The sequence below is a fragment of the Rhinolophus hipposideros genome (genome assembly GCF_964194185.1).
Source record: "Rhinolophus hipposideros genome assembly, chromosome: 8".
Lineage (NCBI taxonomy): Eukaryota > Metazoa > Chordata > Mammalia > Chiroptera > Rhinolophidae > Rhinolophus > Rhinolophus hipposideros.
The window spans coordinates 59046496-59067300 of NC_138054.1; the positions used below are offsets into that span (position 1 = coordinate 59046496).

The window sequence follows — 20805 nt, forward strand, 5'->3', positions numbered from 1 at the left end:
CCCCATTCACGTGCCTAACAACTTCATGAGATGGTTACTGTTCTGTTCTCAGTTTTGCAGAGTTGCCTCAGAGAGGTGGGGTAATTTGCCCAAGGGTGTGTACACAGCTGGCAACAGGCAGAACTGAGACCTGATTCCAGGTCTGACTCCAGGACTATTTTCATTACCTCTGGACTATATTGCTTTCCCCAACCCTAGGATTTTTTATATAACACTGTAATTGAAAATGGAAAAAGCACTGTTTAACCTCCAAATGCTGCTTTCCCCTAGAGCAACTTGGTACAATGGAGAGTGGAGGGGACAGACCTAGGGCTAACGCCTAGGACTTGCCAGTTGCAGCATTTGGGCAAGGCTTTTCACTTCTCTGAGCCATGATACTAAATGGAGATAATTATCATTACCTGCCGTGCTCATTAGACAAGGCTGCTATAAGAGCCAAATGACACTATGAAGGAAGGGGAAGCTCTGAGGGCTAGATCTGCAGGCAAGAGGTTTTTTGTCTGAGAAAGCTTTAGTCCTATAAATAGATTTCATTGATCATCCCCTAGAGTGATTTCCCATCTTCTCTCTCCTGGCTACTGTTATGAATCTCATTTTCATATTTATTAAAGTGGAGAATTACGAACTGGCTTGAGCATTTCAAATCCCATTTAAATCCACGCTGGAAAATTGTTTCCAGAGGAGAGAGAATTGGAGACTGAGTAACCCGTGGGACGCCCGCTTCTTAGTGGCTCTGAAGGCAGTCTGCACAGCCACCCATCTCCTCTCAGTTTGATTTCTTGGTTGTTGCTTCTCACATCTCCTCCCACTCAGATTCATTAGGTTCCCCCTGGTTGTCTAGGAGGGCTCTTGGGAACAAGTGAAACTCAGAGAGAGAGGGGATTACATTAGGCTACATAGCAAGGTTTGGTAGAGCAGAGATTCAAAGCTTGGTCTTCTGCCTACTCATTCAGCGCTCTTTCCTTTGTGCCTACTCCCTCCTCCACAGAAGTATTTTCTGGCTACTCTAGCCTCATTAGAGGTGTTTGGGGAAGTAAGCATACATTTTAAAATACAGACAGCTCCAAACACAATATCAGACATGAAAGTGCTTAGCCAGAGACTGGTGTGCAATAAATGTTTTGAATCAGGACTTATAATCCTTCTGTGCAATTTAACACGTATTTATTGAGCATTTCTTCTATGCCTGGCCTTGCCTTAAATGCTGTGAATGTAAAGATGCCCCTGCTCTTCAGGAGCTTAAAACTCATTCAAAGAGACAGAAATAAACCTCGTTGCAACTCTGGGAAGTACAGAGAGCTGTGGGATCATGAAGGAAGGACCCTCACTGAGCATGCATAATGATAGGCCCTTGCATTTTATGATAGTTTACAAAGTGCTTCTCACATCTCTTGTCCATTTGACTTTCACAGGAAACGGTGAAGTAGGAATAATTATCCACATTTTGCTGATGAGGAAACTGAGGCTCAGAGAGTTAAAATGACAGTCAGTCAGAGTCATAACCAGTTAGCATGGAATTTTGGAAAGACCCCTGACCTCAAAGTCAGGAGATTTGGCTGATGTGTCTGTCATTCATGATTGCATGATTTTTGATAAGTAAGTTTCCTCTCTGAGGCTTGGTTTCTTCATCGATAAAGTAATGTAGTTAGACTAGAAAGGTCCTGAGATCTCTTACAGCTCTGGTATTCTCTGGAGAAGGAAGTAAAGTCTTAGCATGGGGGCTCTGGGATTAGATAGACTGGTTGTATGACCCTGGACAAGTGAGATAGTGACTTCATGATAAAGTGGAGATGTTAGTAGAGCCCACCTCATGGGGTTAGTATGAGGATTAAGTACAGCAATACATACATATGAATGACACATAATGCTTATCAAGAGGAAGTGTCCAATTTATTTGAGCAATGGTTATTATTTGTCCCAAGAGGTAGCACTGGGCCTCATTCTACCACATCAATTGAACATGGCAGAGCCTGATTCTAGCCCCCCAGGGGGCCTCAAAAGAAACAGGTCTTTGTTTTGTAAGGCTGCAAAACCTTATTTAAGTATGTCTTGAAAATTAGAGGCAGTGTGGTATAGTGGAAAGAAAGAATCAGACAATCATGTCTTCAAATCCCAGTTTAGTATCTTACTAGCCACGTGGCCCCAAGCAGGTCACCTCCCCTCCCCATGACTCACACTCCTAATGAGTAAAGTAGAGATAATACAGATTTTGCAGGGTTTCTGTGAGGCTTGAATAAGATAATGTGTGTAAACTATTCAGCACAGCACCAGGCACACAGTAAGTGTGTAAGAAAGTACCAGAGATTGGAGGGACTAAGTGCTGGGTCTCTCTGTCTGTTCTGGGTTTATCCTCATAAGCCTAAAGATTCTGTGCTCTCTGCTCCCAGGTCTCCAGACCAGCGAAGATTCTGTGCTATCTGCTCTGATAGCAGTTGCTATCAGACCCATGAGGTCTTAGTGAGAGCCACTGCAGATGTCAAAAAGGCTCAGGTTGACCTGGAACAGGAAATTTCTAACGGGATAGCTCCATGCTCCTATGTTGTAGGACTCTTCAAAGACCTGAGAAAAACCTAAGTGACTAAACCTAAATGTTACTATAAATAGATCAAAGCGGTGGAGAATCCCATGGTATTAATAAGGCTACAGTACAGAGATATTCTCCAGTTTTCAGAAAAGGAGAAAGCTGTGTAGATATTTTCAAATGTACCTATGACAACAAGTCCCTGTGCTTTGAAGGAAGTTCCCGCCCTCAGTGAGAGAGAGGAATAGGAGTTCAGGGATCCCCTTGCTCCAGCTCCTGGAATGTATCCACAGTGTTGTATCTGTAACCCACATAGGTCACTAGGCTTCCTTGGGGCAGTCCAACTCTTACTTAACTCCAGTTTTAATGTGGTTGCTATTAAAAATCTGACAAACAACAACTAATCCAACTCCCAAAGCACTGATGAAGAATGTGAATTTTACTAAATATTTTTGTATAGAGCCAGAGGAAAGGGTTACACTACATGTCACAGCAAAATTTCCTTAAAATTCTCTCTAAACATTTCTTTCTTTTCCTAGGGAGCTTCAGCACTCTCTTCAAGCCCATGCCAAAATCCTTCCTTTCAGCCTCCTTGCCCTTTTCCTGCCTGCATCTCTTCTCCAACATTTTCTTTCTTTCTTTCTTTCTTTCTTTCTTTCTTTCTTTCTTTCTTTCTTTCTTTCTTTCTTTCTTTCTTTCTTTCCTTCTTTCTTTCTTTCTTTCTTTCTTTTTTATCTTTCAATCTTTTTCATATGTAGAGCAACATAGCACTCTGGGTGTCTAAAATGTGTGTCTCTGCCCATCTCTATTGTCTTCAGAACCCACCCATCTACCAATGAGTTTATACAGAGATACATGGTAGTTGTAGTGGAGAAATTGGAAGTAATTTTTAAATGTGATTTTTCTTTTCTTTTCATGTGACTATTATTTATTCAATGCTCAAACAACCCAACAGGTTTGGGCTGTTATCTCCATTTTGCAGATGGGAAAATAGAGGTAAGAGATTTGCCCAAGGTGAGTAAAAGGGCAGCCAGAATTTAAACCCAGTCTGTCTGGCTTTAGAGCTTGTGCCTTTTCTATTCCACCCTGTTGCCTTTGGTTTGGTGGGGACACAGGCATATGAATAATTTTTTTTAAATGCAGAAGGAAAGGCATACTTTTCAAAAGGTGTTGGTGAGATGCTATGAAATCACAAAAGATGGTCTGACTCATCTCAGCTGGAGGCTTTTGGGAGAAGGTATTAATTGTCCTTTGAAGAATGAGTTAGATTGTAATAAGCACAGAAGGAGATTGAGGAAATGTTATGAGGGCAGAGAAAACAGTGTGCAAAACTCAGAGGCATGAAATTCAAAGACAAACAGAAAAACAGTGAGACCAGCATGGCTAGAGTGGGGTGTGTGTGTGAGTGTGTGTGTGTGTGTGTGTGTGTGTGTGTGTGTGTGTGTAGGATCATCAGAGAGCAATAACACGGGAGGTGAGGTTGAAAAACTAGGTTAAAACCTATTCTTGGACCTCTGTCAGGTTAAGCTCTCTAGGCTCAGAGCCACAGATGGAAAGTTCCCTCTAAAAGTTTTCACAAAGCAGAAAGAGCCTCAGGCTGTTTTTAGGTAAGCTTGAGTTTAAATCCCAGCCATGCTACGTATGAGCTGTTTGATCTTGGGCAAGTTTCTTAACTTTACTGAACCACTATTTTCCCACTTAAAAGTAGAGATAGTAATACTTACTTGTGATAATTCAAAGACAAAGTACCTGGCACAGGAGGGGCTTCCATTTGGGTTTGGTCAATGGGAGCGCTGGCAGGAGATCAGAGAGGGGAGAATTATGTCTCTCAACTGAAAGTCACAGCTTCTGTCCTGGCTGCCCTCTCCACAGGACTCCTTTCTCTGGGCTCTGGTAACTACTCCTTCTTGCTCCTTTAGGCTTAGGGGTAGAAATGGCTCCACAATTGCTAGTCCAGAGCACAGGGCTATTCCTCATGTTTTCTCAATGTCCTGCCCCTATCTTTGTAAATAGTCTCTTTATTAAATTCCCCTCAAACAGTCTTAAATGTGAGTGTGTTGTTTCCTATTGGAACCCCAATTAATACACAGGCTGTATCTGTCTTGGTCTCAGACCAGGCAAACTGCGTAAAAATGGCGTAAAAATCATGCATGGGGGTTTAATTTCCAGGCCCTGACATCTGTGGCTTTGGCAACAACAAAGTACAGGTCATCCTTCATTACCAAGGAAAATATCATGAGAACAACAAGACCATCAAGTGCAGAATGAGTGTGTAGGCTGGCCTCAGCCTAGGGGGAAAGGATAACCCTTTTAATTTAATATGTTCTCTCGTTTAATCCTCATGAACTTCCTATAAATTACATACTATCATCTCCATTTTACAGATTATAAAATAGAGCTAGAAAAATGCTGTAAATTACAGGAGATCACATAGGAACAGTTGATCCCAAAGTCTAGGAAGACAAATAAGGCCTTCTTTTGGAACAATGCTTGGCATAGCTCAGTTCCCACTGCTAGATATTGGAAGGAATGGTGCAGATGGGGAATGCTGGGCTTAAAAATTGGGCGTGGATTTATCTTAGTACTGTCAGGATAGAGAGACTTAGGTTGCCTAGAGGATAATAGCTGGATTTCATCAGCAACTCAATAGGCATTTACCAAATGCCAACTCTGTGCTGGGCCTTGGGCTGGGAATAGAGTGAGCCAGAGATGGCCCCTGATTTCACAGAACTCACAGTCCAGTGAAGGAAAGAGTCAAGCAAAGGAGAGTGACCACCTACTATGATCAGGGTCTGTGTAAGCACAGAGGAGACCCCGCCACACAATCTGGAGACAGAAAATGCTTCCTGGAGGATGTTTCCCTATGCTGAGGTTTGAAAGATGAACATGAACATGAACATGAACTGGTCTTGTGAAGCAGTGTGACAATTTTAGGTAGGATTGAATTCCTAGAAGAGGTAATCATGTGAGAAAAGTCAAGAAGAAAGAGGAGTTTGGTACAGTTAGAGTGTAGGGGAGAGGCAGGAGCTAAGTCTAGAGAAGCCCAGAGGGCCTGGGTCATTAGAGATGTTGTGCTCAAGCTCAAGGCCTTCCCCGAGGAGGACCGTTCAGGGGTTGTGCCTTCTTGCTCTTCTCTTTCCATAGAGGCTCCCTGAGGTCCTCCTCCAGGCTAGGCCTTATGCTAGAAGCCACAGACACAACAGATGAAGCAGACATGGCCGTGGAGAAGCTCACAGTCTAGTGGGACAGACAGAAAAACAGATAAGATCAGAGAATGACCGGAGCTATGATATAGAGAATGGTGGGAGATAGGGGAGACCAAACTGGTGTGTTCTTATGAGAATGAGACCCACAGTCTCTATTGGGTTAACCAGAGAAGTGGGATGAGGGATGTGGTGAAGTGTGAATATGTGCGGGGTGGCATTCAGGAATTCAGAGTCTGTTTGAGGTGGTGCATTTAATGCTTGAGATCTAAAGATGTCCAACGTGGAACTAGAATATTCCTCGTTCCCTTTCTAGATCAATAAAGACACCCATCCCCTCTGATCATTTGCCCCAATGCTATGTATGCTGATAATAAGTCAATTACAAGCAAGGGGATAAGGAAGGTAGGTGGGAAGGAAGATCAAGGACCCCTGTGCCTGAAAACCAAGGACATGGGATGAATGTCTGCAAATAGAAGATCCTGAAGATAGTAAACCTGAGGTCAGAGGGTCGCAGGTTTGGCCGGGACGCAGTTGGGGATTCAGGTGTGGGGATGGAAGAAGGAGGCTGGGAACAATGGAGCAGATATTAGGGGCGTTAATCCCTCAGGGAGGCATCCAGCTAAATATTGGTACCCAAAGAGGCATGGAAAGAAGAGGGAAGAAACTCACATTTGTTGAGTATCTACTGATCCTTCTGGCAGTCTCCATGAGCAGTGTGTCATGATCTCTATATTATGGATAAGGAAACATGCTTAGAAAATGAAGTAACTTGTCCAAGCACACATACATTAGGATCTCTTTTTGACAACAAAACTGTTGACAGGGAGATTGTGTGAAATATTGATTCATTAACATTTACTGGAAAGCTGTACTGCATATAGCTATAAATAGGACATTCCATGATTGAGAATCCTCCTGGGATTCAGAATCTAGTGGGCGATGCAGATAAGTACACAGATGAATGTCACACTGTGTAATTAGTACTGAGAATCAGGGATGCGAAATCCTTTGGGAGCCCAAAAGAGGCTCCTAATCCAGCTTGAGTTGGGGTGCAAGTGGTGGTCTGGAAAGGAGGCAATCCTTGAGTGACTGGGTTAAACTTGGGGTTGGAAACATAGACTGGGGTCAGACAGATGTGGGTTTGAATCTGAGCTCCACCATTTACAAACTGAGACCTTAACCTAGTAACAGTTAGACCTAGGGCAAGAAACGTCATTGCTGGGAAAGTCCATTTCACAAACAGGGATTATTATAATACCTATGTGCAAAGGTTGTTGTGAAAATTAAATGAGCTATTTATACATAATATAGTGCCTGGTGTATATATAATAAGTCCTTAATATACAGCATTTAAATGTTAATAATGTACTGAATTTCAAACAGTGAATTCATTAGAGCAAGGGAAACTGGAAATCTGATTGGAGCGAAGACATTCCAGCCCCAGGGAACAGCAGTAGCAAAGGCTCAACAGTTAGGTGGAAAGTAACATGATTGTGTGAAGAACTGAAAGCAGCAGTTTAGTATTTTGGGAGCATAAAGTTCAAGGTGGAGAGCAGTGGGAGATGAGGGTAGAACCAGGTCATGAAGGACCTCACCTGCTACGTGGCTACTGTACGGTCAGAGTGGAGTCAACCTTGGCTGAGGAGATGCTTGTGGGTCAGCAAGGGACCCAGCAGCTGGAATCCAGTCCATAAGGAGAGGCCTGCAGACATGCAGGCAGTCGCCCAGCCATGTGTGGAAGATTCAGCAAAGAGCTCCAATCCCAGGGGGAGGGAGGTGTGGTCAGGGAATTCCGACAGACGACCAGGTGAAGTGCCTGGGCCTTTAGCACCATGGGAAAATTAAGGGCTAAATTTTTTCCAGGCCCAGCAGGCAGCTCAGGGCACAAGACTAACCTCCTGGTGCACCTGATGTGGTTCTGGGTTGGCTCAAGGCCTAGGAAAGAGGCTGCAGGACTCTGCTCCCTGCTGAGTGAACCTGGAGAAGATGAAAACTAGTTAGGTAGGCGGGGTTCTATCAAGACAATAGCCTCCAGGATAGGCTGCTGACTGTCTCAGGAATCACAAACAGCTGAGAGAGCCCGGGAAACAGTGAACTTCCCCAGTCAATGGTGCTGAATGACTGTGATTCTAGTGGGCTGGGCATCCAAGCCCTCCATCAGTCTGAGCAAATGGTCAGCACCTGGATGAACTGCCAGGTAGACAGAGCAAAACTTTGGAGGCTCCACAACAGAGGAAAAATGAAAGTTGGGATAGGCTGTTTGTGACTGTCTTGGGAAATAGAAAGGACCTGGGGTACAAGGGAGGATGGATCCAGGTGTGGGAGCATGCTGGGGTACAAAGCAGGTAATCAAGAGAGGATGAGGGACCCAGGCTGGAAGACCTATTCTGACAGTAGGGGCAAATAACTGGGGGAGGAGGAGGAGGAAAGTCAGAAACAAGGGAAAGTCCCTTCTTATTTGAGCTTAACGTACTCAAGGTCAGTGTGATAATGAACTTGAGGATAGGTTGGAGTTGCTGAAAGGCTTTTTCCCTCCTGTATTGGGTTTGTTCTGAACTGGGTTTTCATAGGGTGAGGACAGGAGGGTGGCAGGGGCAGGGGGCCAGGTCCAGCCTGACTGTACTCTAGATCCCATCTGTCTCATCGAGAAACGTTTTGTTTCAGGACTGGGAGGACTTTGAATACATGCCAGACCCAGATGCCGAGAACCCAGATGACTGGAATGAGGTGATAGATGGGGTGTAGGAAGGGCCCTTGATACCAAACCTGAAGTATAAAGTGAGGGGACTCTCTCCTTCCAATAGATGTGAGAAATAAGACAGAACAGATGTAAATTTTAACTTGCAAAACAGAAACTCTGAGACCCTGTGGTCACCTCCTCCCACCCCCGCCTCCAGTACGACTATATAGCCTCATCTAGGCCCTGCTTTCAGGGTTGTGCCTGCCTGGGAGAGGGGGTGGACTGGTAAAGTCAACCCTAGGAAGCAGGTGCAGGCAGCCTTAGGCAAAGGGGTCGTCTAGGGTGGTGGAAAGCAGCCAAAAATACATGGTCAAAACAGGAAATGGTCTGGGGCCAGAAACTGGAAGTCTCAGAAATTCTCCAGAAAGGGAAAGCACAGCACATGAATGAGCCAAAAGTGTTAGAGCGGGGGAAGGACTAACTACTTTTTAAAGCCTCATGGTCAGAAGCGAGAGGGAACTAAAGGAATCAGCTGTCAAATGGTCCAGAGATAAAACTGAATGAAGCAAGCATGATTATATTTGGGCAGTTTCCTCTGCTACACACCAGGAAGAGAATGGCTCCAAGTGCCAGAGTCCTTCGATGGTGTTCCCTGTGAAGCTACATTTTCTTAACTTCATGAACAAACTTATGCAGAGAGATGGGACCAGGCTCAGAATTGGTCTCTGCCACCTTGTTTGGCTCCCTCTGGATAAAAAGGGAAACTTGGAAAAGTCTTGTGCATTAATTCAAAGAAAGGGGAAAAAGTTCCAGAAATCCTGCTCTGAATCCTTGCTCCTAAATAAATACACAACTGTCTTTATAAATTGATTGGTCTTTCTGATTGCATGAGAAGAATGGAAAAACACTACTGCTGTGTTCACTCTTTGGTTCTTTGCTTAGGGACAACGGAAACCTCGGATCCTTGACAACCCCAATTACCAGGGGGAGTGGATTCATCCAGAAATAGATAACCCTAAATATAAGCCAGACCCCACCATTTGTCGCTATTATAACATCAGTGTTCTCGGCCTGGACCTTTGGCAGGTAAAGCTCTCTGGGCTCAGAGCCACTGATCAACAGTCCCACTAAAGTTTCCACAAAGTGGAAAGAGCTCCAGGCTGGAAATCACAAGCCTTGAATGAGTCTTGATCGTTCTAAGCCTCAAACTGCTTATCTTTAAGATGGGGCTAATTATATTCATCCTAATAATTATAATAGCTAACATTTATTGAATCACTGTCATGTACGAAGTACTATGTTAGAGACTTTGCAAATGCCATTTAATTCTCACTATGAAATCTCCTATTTCTAAACGTGAAAACTGAGGTTTAGAAAAGTTAAGTAATTTGCCTGAAGACATATCTGGTAGCAGAAAGCCTGGGATCTGAGTGCAGGCCTTTCTGAGGCTAGATTCAGGGTCCTGATACTTCACATTGCTGTGCTGGTCCTACATGGTTCTTGGGGGTGGTTCTGGGGATGGAAGTGAACTAGAGATGTCATAAAACTTTGAAATATTAAAATCCCTAGATAGAGGTTGGGGGTGATTATCCCAGTCATGATGACAAGCCCTGACCTAGCCTCCCTGTCTTTGCCAGTCCTTCATCTATCTCTCTCTTCCTTGAGACCTGTTATTGAAGATGGGGAGGATTCTTCCCCAAATCAGGAGAAAAGAGAGCACCTCAAGCACCTGCCCCAGAATGAGGCCCCTTAGAAACTGCAATCTACGCAGTCTTGGAATTCCCTTGCTGAGGAAGGGAACTCACTTTTGTTAAACACTGGCCTGGGATCAGTACTTTACTTATATTTCATCCTTTAATTCTCACAATTCTGTAAAGTAAGTGTCATTATCCCTTATTTGTACCCCATTTTACACTTGAGAGAATTGAAACTCAGAAATGTCAAGTGATGTTCCCAAGAATACGCAACTAGTGCATGGCAGAAACAGGATTCAAACAAAGGTCTGTCAGCCTCTAAAGTCCTTGCTTTATTGACTACACCCACTATATAACAGAGCCTCTAGAAAGCACAGCCTTTTGTCTTTGGGTATATCCTAGAAGGTCCCTGTCTCTGACCAGTGATTTTTATAGTTCAGGGCCACCAAGGGTCTCTTGGACAGATAGCCCCTATTTGAAGCTCTCTTGGTTTATTCATTTTCTACTTTATTGCTTTCCTGGCTCAGCGAGACCATCATATCGTAGAAGTGCAAGGAGATGGTAAATTACAACATGCACAGTAGGGAATCAGGAGGGGTAGAAGGAAAAGAGGGAGGGAGGGAGACATTATATATCCTACTTTTTAATCTGAAGAATGTCAATGCACTTTGCACAAATATCCATTGTTATCTTTTTTTCATTGTCCCTTCTTAATAAATAATAGGAACATTCTACAGCTTGTAAAAATATGTGGTCATATTAATATACCTAATCTGACTGTTTCCTTAAGATGCATTGTTTTTTTTCCCACTGAAAACATTAAATAGCACATTTTAAACTGTATTTTTGTCCATCTACAAAATATGTATATATATTTTTTTAGATTTTATTGGAGAAGGGGAACAGGACTTTATCGGGGAACAGTGTGTATGTACTTCCAGGACTTTTTTCCAAGTCAAGTTGTTGCGCTTTCAGTCTTAGTTGTGGAGGGCGCAGCTCAGCTCCAGGTCCAGTTGCCGTTTTCTAGTTGCAGGGGGCGCAGCCCACCATCCCTTGAGGGAGTTGAGGAATTGAACTGGCAACCTTGTGGTTGAGAGGACGTGCTCCAACCAACTGAGGCATCCGGGAGCTCAGCGGCAGCTCAGCTCAAGGTGCCCTGTTTAATTTTAGTTGCAGGGGACGCTGCCCACCACCCCTTGTGGGAGTTGAGGAATTGAACTGGCAACCTTGTGGTTGAGAGCCCACTGGCCCATGTGGGAATCGAACCGGCAGCCTTCGGAGTTAGGAGCATGCAGCTCCAACCATCTGATCCATGGGACCAGCCCCCATCTACAAAATTTTTAAATTATTTGACACTAATTGTTCTGAGTTCTATCAACCTCTCTAAGCCGGCATACCTTTCTTTTTGAGAATTTAAATCATGCGGAAGGAATGCTTCTCAAACTTTATCACAAATCCGAATCACAAGCGATCTTATCAAAATGCAGATTCTGATCCAGCAGGTCTGGGATGAAACCTGAGCAACTACATTACTAAAACTCCAGCATTATCTCTTAACCTTTTATTTTTTTCTGGTGACACAGTTCTGCACAATGCTGACATCCCCTTTACAGGCTTCCTTTTCTTTTATGTCCCAATTGGGTCTGGCTTTCATAGGTCCTATCTGCCCCACCCACTCAGCCCACCCAGCACATCCAGTTTACCACAGGTCCCTGCGCCATGTTGGAAAATCCTAGTAACTCAGGGCCACATGGAGATGGGCAGAATTCCCTTAGCTGCACTGCCTTGATCCAGGTTTCCAGCCTTCAAATACTTTGTAAGACCAGTTGAACATGTGGTCTGTCCTAGCCTAGTAAGCTTGTTAACTTTCCTGTCTAGTCCCTCCCCTCTCCTGCTCTCTGTTCTAAAACTTCATATACAACCCCTTAGAATTTTTTTCTTTTTTTTGCATAGGCAAAAGTGATTGCATTCTTTCATCAGGACAGAGACTGGGAGGAGGTAGCAGCAAACAAAGAAAATTATTTTTCTTACCTTTGGGATTCCTTATGATCTTTGAAGGAATAATGACACAAAATGCAGTGAGTGTAGCCTAGCCATAATGCAAAGCATGTTGACATCCCTTAAGCCATATGGTCTGTGTCACAGGCCTGTGAGGCTAGGAGGGTGGGACTTACCATCTCAATGTATGAACGAGGAAGCTGAAGGCTCAAAAAGGTGACTTGATCTGTCAAGAGGCCACAGCTAATAAGTGCCCAAACCTATACACTTTCCATTTTATGATCCAAGTGGGACAGCACAGGAAAACAGGAAACTTTCAGTGAATGATCTTTATAGGCTTTACAGTCTAACAAAGCTCTTTTTCGCATGTTCTTTTCTTCTGAGAACTGTATATGTTTTCTTCCATTTTCCAGATGGAAGCATGGAGGCACAGAGAAGATGTGAGTAGACTAAGGTCACTCCCCTAGTAAGTTTTAGGAAGCAGGACTGGCCCTTATGTCCTGATTTTTAGTTGGAGGTAAAGCTATGAGTTTTGTGTAAGGAGGATGGGGGTCAAGGGGGCACCAAAGAAAACAGGGGAGATTAGGAATGTTTCTCGCTGGAGTAGGGAAAATGGAAGAGCCAACAAATAAGCAGTTCTTTAACCAAGACTGCTGACAACTCAAAAGAGAAAAAAAAAATCCCAAAGGTAAAAAAAAAAAAATATCTCAGAGTTGCACAAAGAATTCTTAAAATTGATTTTAAAAATGGCTCAAAATCATCTCTATTCAAAGTGGCTATTTTGTCATTTATTTTTCTGTTGGAGGCAGGGTTGGTGGGATGATGCAAGCCAAATATTCTTACTTTAAAAAAATAAAACAAAACAAAACTTTTTTCAAACCCTGGAGGAGGGACGTTTGATAGCGCATACTGCAAACTATTTCTTGGCCATATAACTGCTCCCACAAAATTAACTTGCTAACTTATTTAATATACTGCTAAAGTAAAACACACACACACACACACACACACACACACACACACACACACAAAATGACCATCCTTCTGCTCCTTTGAAACATATCCAGATCCTGAAAATTTATAATATTATATTACCACTTATTGAGTGTTATCTATCAGACACTAAGCTTACAAATATTATTTCTAATTCTCATGACAATACTGTAAGGGAGTTGTTTTCAATGCTTTTCTTATGAGGGAATAGGCTCAGAGGAGTTGTGTAACTTGCTGAGAGTCATACAGCTAGTATGTGGTTGAGTTGGTCTGTCTGACCCTGTGAGTTGTCATCGTTCTCTTCTGTTCCTTTATCATTAAATCAACAAACACTGAAATTGTTATATACCATATATATTAACTCATGGTTTCCTTTCATTGTAAATACTAGATACGTTATTTTAAGAAAATAGAGAAATATGGTAGAGAATCTCAACTCTGCTCATGTCTTGTCAAACCTTTTCTTTTCCCTATGTTCTTTAAGTTTTCCTGATTATGTTAAGGAGAGAACCTTAAAAAGGGCACCTGTAAGTGGCATCAGAGGTAGGTGCTATCGGTCTGAGCTGAGGTAAGAGCAGCAATTGGGAGCCTAGCAGACTGATGAAAATTTCTTCACAGCCCTCTAAAACAGTGGTTAGAGGCTCATGGAGCATAAAACCTCAGGAAACAATAAATTAATTTCTTTCTAGAATGGATCAGCCAAAGTGGTACAACATTCTGAATCCTTGTATTGTTAATTACCTTTGTTTTCCTCACTCCACCTGAATTCTTGATTAAAAGCTCCCCTGGCCTGGGAATCTGTATTTAGCAAGGTCCCCAGGAGATTTTTTCAACCTTATGACCTAGTTCTGATAATCCCATTGTTTATATTTCAACAGGTGAAATCAAGCAGCATGTTTGATAATTTCTGTCTTACAAATGATGAAGAGTTTGCCAAAGAGGTTGGAAATAAGAATAGTAAGATATCCCCCTACCCTGAATTCCTGGTGTCTGACACCTCATTTGTACACCGTTCTTTGCATTTTAAAAGTCAGCCTCAGAATCATTGTCTCATTTTGCTGGGCACATGGCCCAGTGAGTGCTGGGGTGGGGTGGAAGGAGTAAACTCACATTCATTGGACATGGACAACTTTGTACTTGACTCTGTGAGCACTTTCCAAAAGTTATTCCACTTAGCCCTTAAAACAACCCAGCAAGGCAGATATTATTCCCATTTTTCAGATGCAGGAATTGAGATTCAGAGAGTAGGGCCGGCCCGGTGGCTCAGGCGGTTAGAGCTCCGTGCTCCTAACTCTGAAGGCTGCTGGTTCAATTCCTACATGGGCCAGCGGGCTCTCAACAAAAAAAAAAAGGCAAAAAAAAAAAAAAAAAGAGATTCAGAGAGTATATATAAACTGACCAAGGTCAGACACAACCTTTAACTTGCTGAATGAGAACTCACACTCTTTCTGTTTCACTCTCCCTGTTCAAAGTGTAGTGATCTGGAAGGCTGCCACTAAATCCATTTTTGATGAACGACTTGGAGAAAGAAAGAAGGTGTTAGTGCTGTTTACCAGCTTCCCTGCTCTCCTAGAACTATTTTATGGGTGGAGTGATATTTGGGACAATGGTTTCATGATGGTAACATCCTCCATCCAGACTTCCTGGTTCTGCAGGAAGGTCCATTCAAGCAGGTGAGGCCAGTGCTGGATTACCCAATGGGCAGACTAAGCTCATGCTTAGAGTGCCAGGAAAACACAAGCATAAAAAAAAAATTTTTTTTTAGAGAACTTTGATACTTAATATTTCCAAAGAAGCAATGAAAAAGTCATCATGGAAAAAATAAAAATTTACTAGACTTTTAAAAACTTTTTAGTCTGGTTTTATTTTGCTTTTACTTTGGAATTGTCATCTAATATTATTTTGTTCAGGCAATATTACACATTGGTGAAGAGCACGAGTTTTAGATTGCTTAGGTTAAGAGCTAGATTGCTTAGGTTCAAATCCAGGCTCCATCACTCACTAGCTGTGTGACCTTGGAAAAGTTATTTAACCTCTCTGATTTTCAGCTTCCTCATCTATAAATTGAGAATGATGATAGCAAGTATCTTATAAGTTCTTGGCATATGGTAAGTGCTCAATATATGGTACCTATTGTTATTAAACCATACATTCACTTGACGAATTTTGTTGAGTGCCTGTTCAAAGCACTGTTATAGTTGCTGGGGATATATCAGTGAAACAAAGCAGAGAGGTTTCTACCCTCATGAGGCTGACATTTAGTTAAGGGAGCCCAACAAGAAACATATAAAGAAATACATATATATGAGTCAGATGGGGAGATAAATGATGGAGAACAATAAAGCAACAGAGAGGGCTGTGATAATGGGGGTTTTGTGCTTTTATATAGTGGTGGTCGGGGAGCTGTCATTGAACACGTAACATTTAAGAGACCTGGAGGAAAGAAGGAGCAAGCCATGCAGCTATCTGGAGAAGAGAAGCCTTCTAGGTAGTGAGAACAGCAAATGCAAAGTCCCTGAAGTAGGAGCATAATTTGCTTGTTCAAGAAAGAGTAAGAAGGCCAGTGTGACTGGAATTGAGTGAGAGAGAGCGAGAGTAGTCGGGGCCAAATCCCTGAGTAAAATGCCATCGGAACCATTTTTAGTAAAGGAGTGATATGCATTGGCTCATAGTTTAAGATTTTACTTGTGGTCACACAGCAGCCTAGCTGTCTGTCCCCTCCAACCTTTCCCTAAGGAAAGAAGAAGTTGTGGGACTGTGCCTCTCTGGGATGGAGTTTATAATACCCTGAGTCTCTCCATCGGGTCCTCAAGAGAAGGGTCTGTGGTCAACCATGAGTAAGATTCCTCACGGGAGGGACAACTCAAGCCAGATGGGACCCCGTTGAGACCCCAAAGAGCTGTTATAAGTAATAATATGAGGGAGCCTTGCCCCTCCTTCTTCTTGTTATTATGGAAAGCTGCTGCTTGCCTCAGCTACTCCCTTTTACCTTATTGTGAAAGGAGCCCATTAGAGCAATAAGATCACGCTCTTTCTACTTAGCTCTTGGGACAGTTTCACCTTGAGGGACTCTCTCCCCCAGGGTGGTGCATACCGCACCTTAGTCATCAGGGGACGACATGCTTCGGCTGTTTTGGGACAAATAATTGGGTATTGGTATCATTTTTTAAAAAATAGTGTAAGAGCTTCACAGACCCTGCCCCTAATCGTGTGATGTCCATTGTCTGTAATCAATAAATACTGTCGGCGACCCGATTCGGGGCTCCAGTCTCTTGAGATAGCGAGTCCCTGGGTCCTTTGTGATTTAACTGTATATGAGTCTCTGTCTCTTTATTATAATTTAACCCTCGCCGCCTCCCTCGCTTTCCCACGGCTTGTGTTGTGCAGGTCACAACAATTACTCTGGCTGCTGTGTTGCATAAGACTACAAGAATAAACAAAGACTATCGTGGAACAAGGCAGAAGCAGGTGGTAGTGGTGGATGTAAGGAGAAACGCTCAGATTCTAGATCCATTTGAGGGCAAAACTCACAGGAATGATTAGATATGAAATATGGAATTTAAGATTAGATACAGAATATGAGTGAGAGTAAACAAGAATGGCTCCAAAGTTTTTGACTCAAGTGACTAGAAAGATGGAGTTAATGAGATAAGGAAGAAAATGGAGAAGCATATTTAGGGGTGAAGGTAGGGGCAGAAATAAATAACGTAATTGTTCAATGTTAAGTCAGAAGATTATTAGAAATCCAAATGTCAAGGAGGCAATTGAATATGAGTCTGGAAAAGATATATAAATTTGAGAGTCATCAGCCTACAGGTAATACTTAAATTCCCATTTGCTGTATGAATTCCCTAAGGAGTGGGTATATATAGAAAGGCGATTCAAAGATGAGCTTTAGAGCACCCCAACGTTGGTGACTCTGACAAGAGCAGTTTCAGTAGAGAAGTATAGGAAAAAAATGGGTTCAAGAAAGAATGGAAAAACTAGAGACAGCAAGTATAGGCTAGTCTTTTGAGAGTTTTGCTGTGAAAAGGATAGAGAGAAGGGGGTGGTAGATAAAGAGAAAGGGTCAAGTTTTTGTTTTATATGTATACATCTTCCTGCGTTCTTGTATTCTATTGGGATGTTTCAATAAAGAGAGAAACAATGTAGGAGAGAAAGAGGAGAATTTCTGGAGCAATGTTCTTGAGAATATGAGAGTGGATGAGATCTATCGCCCAAGAAGACAGGTGAGCTTTCCATAAGAGTACAGCTATTTCATCTATAATCACAGAAGTAAAGAATGTCTTCATGAGAATAGATACAAATAGGTGGGTAGATGTGGTGGTGGGAGTATGTTTCAGTTGGATTCTCTGGGAAGCAGCCACCAAGATGGAGTTAGAAATATAGAAGACTTATTTTGGATAATGCCTGGGAAAGATGAAAAGTCTGACACGTGTGAAAGGAGAGGGGAGAAGTAGGAGGATTGGGTAGGAATTGCTGCCTAGTATAGCGTAGCTCTGAGAAAGTCTCGCCAGCTCTACAGGGCTCCAGTGGGAAGATTGACTATAGAAGAGTACCGTTTTGGAAATGGCCAAACACTAGTTCTCCTGCCATATAAAGCCATTGGCTGGGAGCTGCTTTGGAACAGCATATCCTGGGTTCAAATGCTGCCGTGGATCCCCAGGTGCTGCAGCTGTAGGCTCTCAGCTCACTGCATTCCTCACAACTGATTGACAAGTTCTTCAAGGGAAATCCAAGCAGAGTTTGGATTTCCATGGCTGCCACAGAATAAGTGGAAAATTACTTCTGGCTGTGAAATAGGAAGTAAGGCCAACAACTTAGTACGAGATTGGGAGAGATATGTTGGAGGTTTGAGGAGGAGAAGAAGGTGAGAAATATTTATCCAAAGAGAAGGAGAGTGAATCAACCACAGAAATATAGTAGGCTTACTGGCTAGCCCTTAAGGGCTCACTTTAGTTTAATAGTAATGAGTTTAAAATGAGAAAAATCAGCCTGATTTTATTGTTTTCTCTGCTTAGGTGCAGGCCTGGAGAGTTGGATTTAACCAGAGTTGAGAGTTTGCTCAATTAAGGGAAGGAAGGGCAAAGGAACTCAGGTTGTTTGCGAGAGATTGATCACACAAACATAAAGAAAGGAGAAAAGTGATGACATGAGTTGGTTGAGAGCTAACGAAAAGAAGATAGGTTCATGGATTCTTGTAGGTCTAGCTGGAGTTGAGGAGATTGTGGAATTGGTGTAGTTGGTGGTCTTTGGTTACCTTTGTTTGGCAAGAGCAGTTTGGGGGGTGGACACAGATCAGTGAATAAAGCAATGAGAGGAAAGCAACGAAATAGAGAAATTAATGGTAGTCAGTGCTTCCCAAGCATAAGAAAATAAAGGCCTGATTGTGAGAGTCTTTTTCCCCTGACAATGTAGGAAATACAACAAGATGTCAAGCATTTGTACCCAGCAGGATTCTAGCAGGCCCAGCCTACTGGGCATGCAGGTTCTCAATCTAACTTTGTCCCCCAAGTCTGTGTAAAAGACCTCTTGGCCCAGATGTTCTAGGTGAGGATTGAAGCCCTAGAGGAGTTTGTACTGTGTGTCCTTTTTTTAAGGCCCCTCTGAATAGAAAAACCTATAAAGATTGCTCTAGGGATCAAATTCTGGGGCTTAGATGAACATAGTAAACAACTCAGGGGTCCCATTTCTAACTTGATGCAAGTTCTTACTGATCACAGTTCAAAAGTAAATCCAAAGAGTTCTTTAAAGACTGTCTTCCTGTGATACAGCAGAAAGAGGACCAGACTCAGAGCCAGAAAACCTGGTTTCTAATTCTGGTTCTACTACTCACTAGCTATGCAGCTTGGGCAAGTCGTTTAATCAGTCTGGACCTCAGATCCCCCTTCTAATGAGGGAGATACATCATACATTGCTGTGAAGAATAGAAATAATGTGTGTAGATTGTCTCACACAGAGCTTTGCAAAACTGTTGGCATTCAATTTGTTGAATCTGAAACAATTTTATTTATGAACAAATTACACACACACACACACACACACACACACACACACTTCTCTCCACCCCACACATACTGAAAATTTTTATGTAAATAAACACCATCCCAGAAGTCTTTTAAGAGTGTGGGAAGATGCCAGACATTTCTAAAGTAGGTTAACTTTGTTTATACCATCTGTAAATTATTTTGAAATTCCACATTCTAAACAGGATGTAGAGAAGCAATGCAGAGAACTGTATGAAGAGATGGAAAAAGGAAAACAGGAAGAAGAAGCCAAGAAGAAAAGGGAAAAGAAGGAGGAAAGGGAAGATGACATCTGGGGAATTAAAGAAGACGGAAGTGAGAGGATTTTGCTGAGGAACCTGGAAATGACAGGCAGATGAAGGAAAATGATGCTGAAAGAGCATTTCTGAGTAAAAATGAAGAAATCCTTATTGACCAGAAGGATGAACAGTAACTGGGTAAAATGGTCACACTCAGAGGCAAATAATGTTGCCTAGAAGGAGAAATTTTCGTGAGGTTGGCAAAATCTGGGGAGCAAAATTACTCGCCCTTTTTGAATGAACTTTGGATTTGTAATTCTGTCCCATCTCTTTTGCTCTGTACAGCCTTGGGAAGGTCACATAACCTCTTGCAGCTTCTATTTCCTTGTCAATGGAAAAGGAGTGATAATTCCTATTTCATGAGTGTGTTGTAAGGATTACTCATATAAATAGACAGTCAACAAATAGTAGCTATTACTGCTACCATTATCATGATGTTTATGAAATTAAGTGTTGGTAAATAAGCTTCTGTATAAACTTGATCTTCACTTTCAATTTATCCAGTACATCCAAGAATTTCATTTTGTTTAAATATCTGTATTTCTTAGTATTTACTGAGCAATTCTGAGGGTTGTACGTGTGTTTGATGATGTTTTCTTCTTGCAGATGTATCAAGCACTTAAAAACAAAATCAGACTTTTGAACATAAAGATACATTATGAAAGCCCTTTTGCTTCTTCATTGTTTTGTGCCCTATTAAATTTTTAACTAATTATTACTTGTTTGTAGGTTAGTAGGAGGACACCATTATTATCTTCCTTTTACAGATTCAGAAACTGCTTAGAGTGGGCAAGTAATCTAACCTTCCTGTGCTTCATTTTTCACATTTGTGAAATGGGATTCATAACGGAACCTACTGCAAACTCAGCTGTGAGGATTAAATGCTGACTCCTTCCTTCCTTTGTTTTACCAGAAGTGCGCAAAGAACTAATCCCAGTCTAGCTGGTGAGTCAGGCCCATACATAGCTGTCATATGATAACACAGGTTTACAAATATGGGTCTGGAATTTAGTAGGTGTTCAATAAATATTAGTTGAAGGAATGAACAAAACTCTGGCTGGTGGTTTCAGGGAAGATTTCATAAAGGAAGTGGCTTTTGAGACAGATCTTGTAGAATGCATAAGAGTCTGTCTGATGGAGAAGGGGATATGTGGACCAAATTTCAGAGTCAAAGAGTAGGACACCCAGATAACAGGAGGTGGGTGGTGAGGTCAGGGAGGAGCAGCAAGAATTCTTTCTTCCTTCTTTCCTGTAGGTTGGTGCCTGGTGTAGTTTTGGGGCCTTACAGTCTTTGGAATATTCTGGTTTGGGAAATTTGCCCTTGCAGGGAAGGCAGAACTCTACCCTCTTAGGGTCTTTGGCTGCGCCTGAGAATTCCATTTGATTAA

At 42.4% G+C, this 20805-nt stretch overlaps 1 pseudogene across 1 annotated transcript in view; it reads left to right on the top strand.

Moving 5' to 3' along the window:
• Window positions 1-19551, top strand: part of LOC308501514 (calreticulin-like) — a 32246-nt pseudogene extending 12695 nt beyond the window's left edge. The window contains exons 2-7 of the transcript in view: window positions 4691-4785; window positions 6041-6226; window positions 8392-8505; window positions 9350-9493; window positions 13971-14063; window positions 19304-19551. The product of the transcript in view is annotated as a calreticulin-like (transcript). The remainder of the gene's footprint in view (window positions 1-4690; window positions 4786-6040; window positions 6227-8391; window positions 8506-9349; window positions 9494-13970; window positions 14064-19303) is intronic.
• The last annotated feature ends 1254 nt before the right edge of the window (window positions 19552-20805 follow it).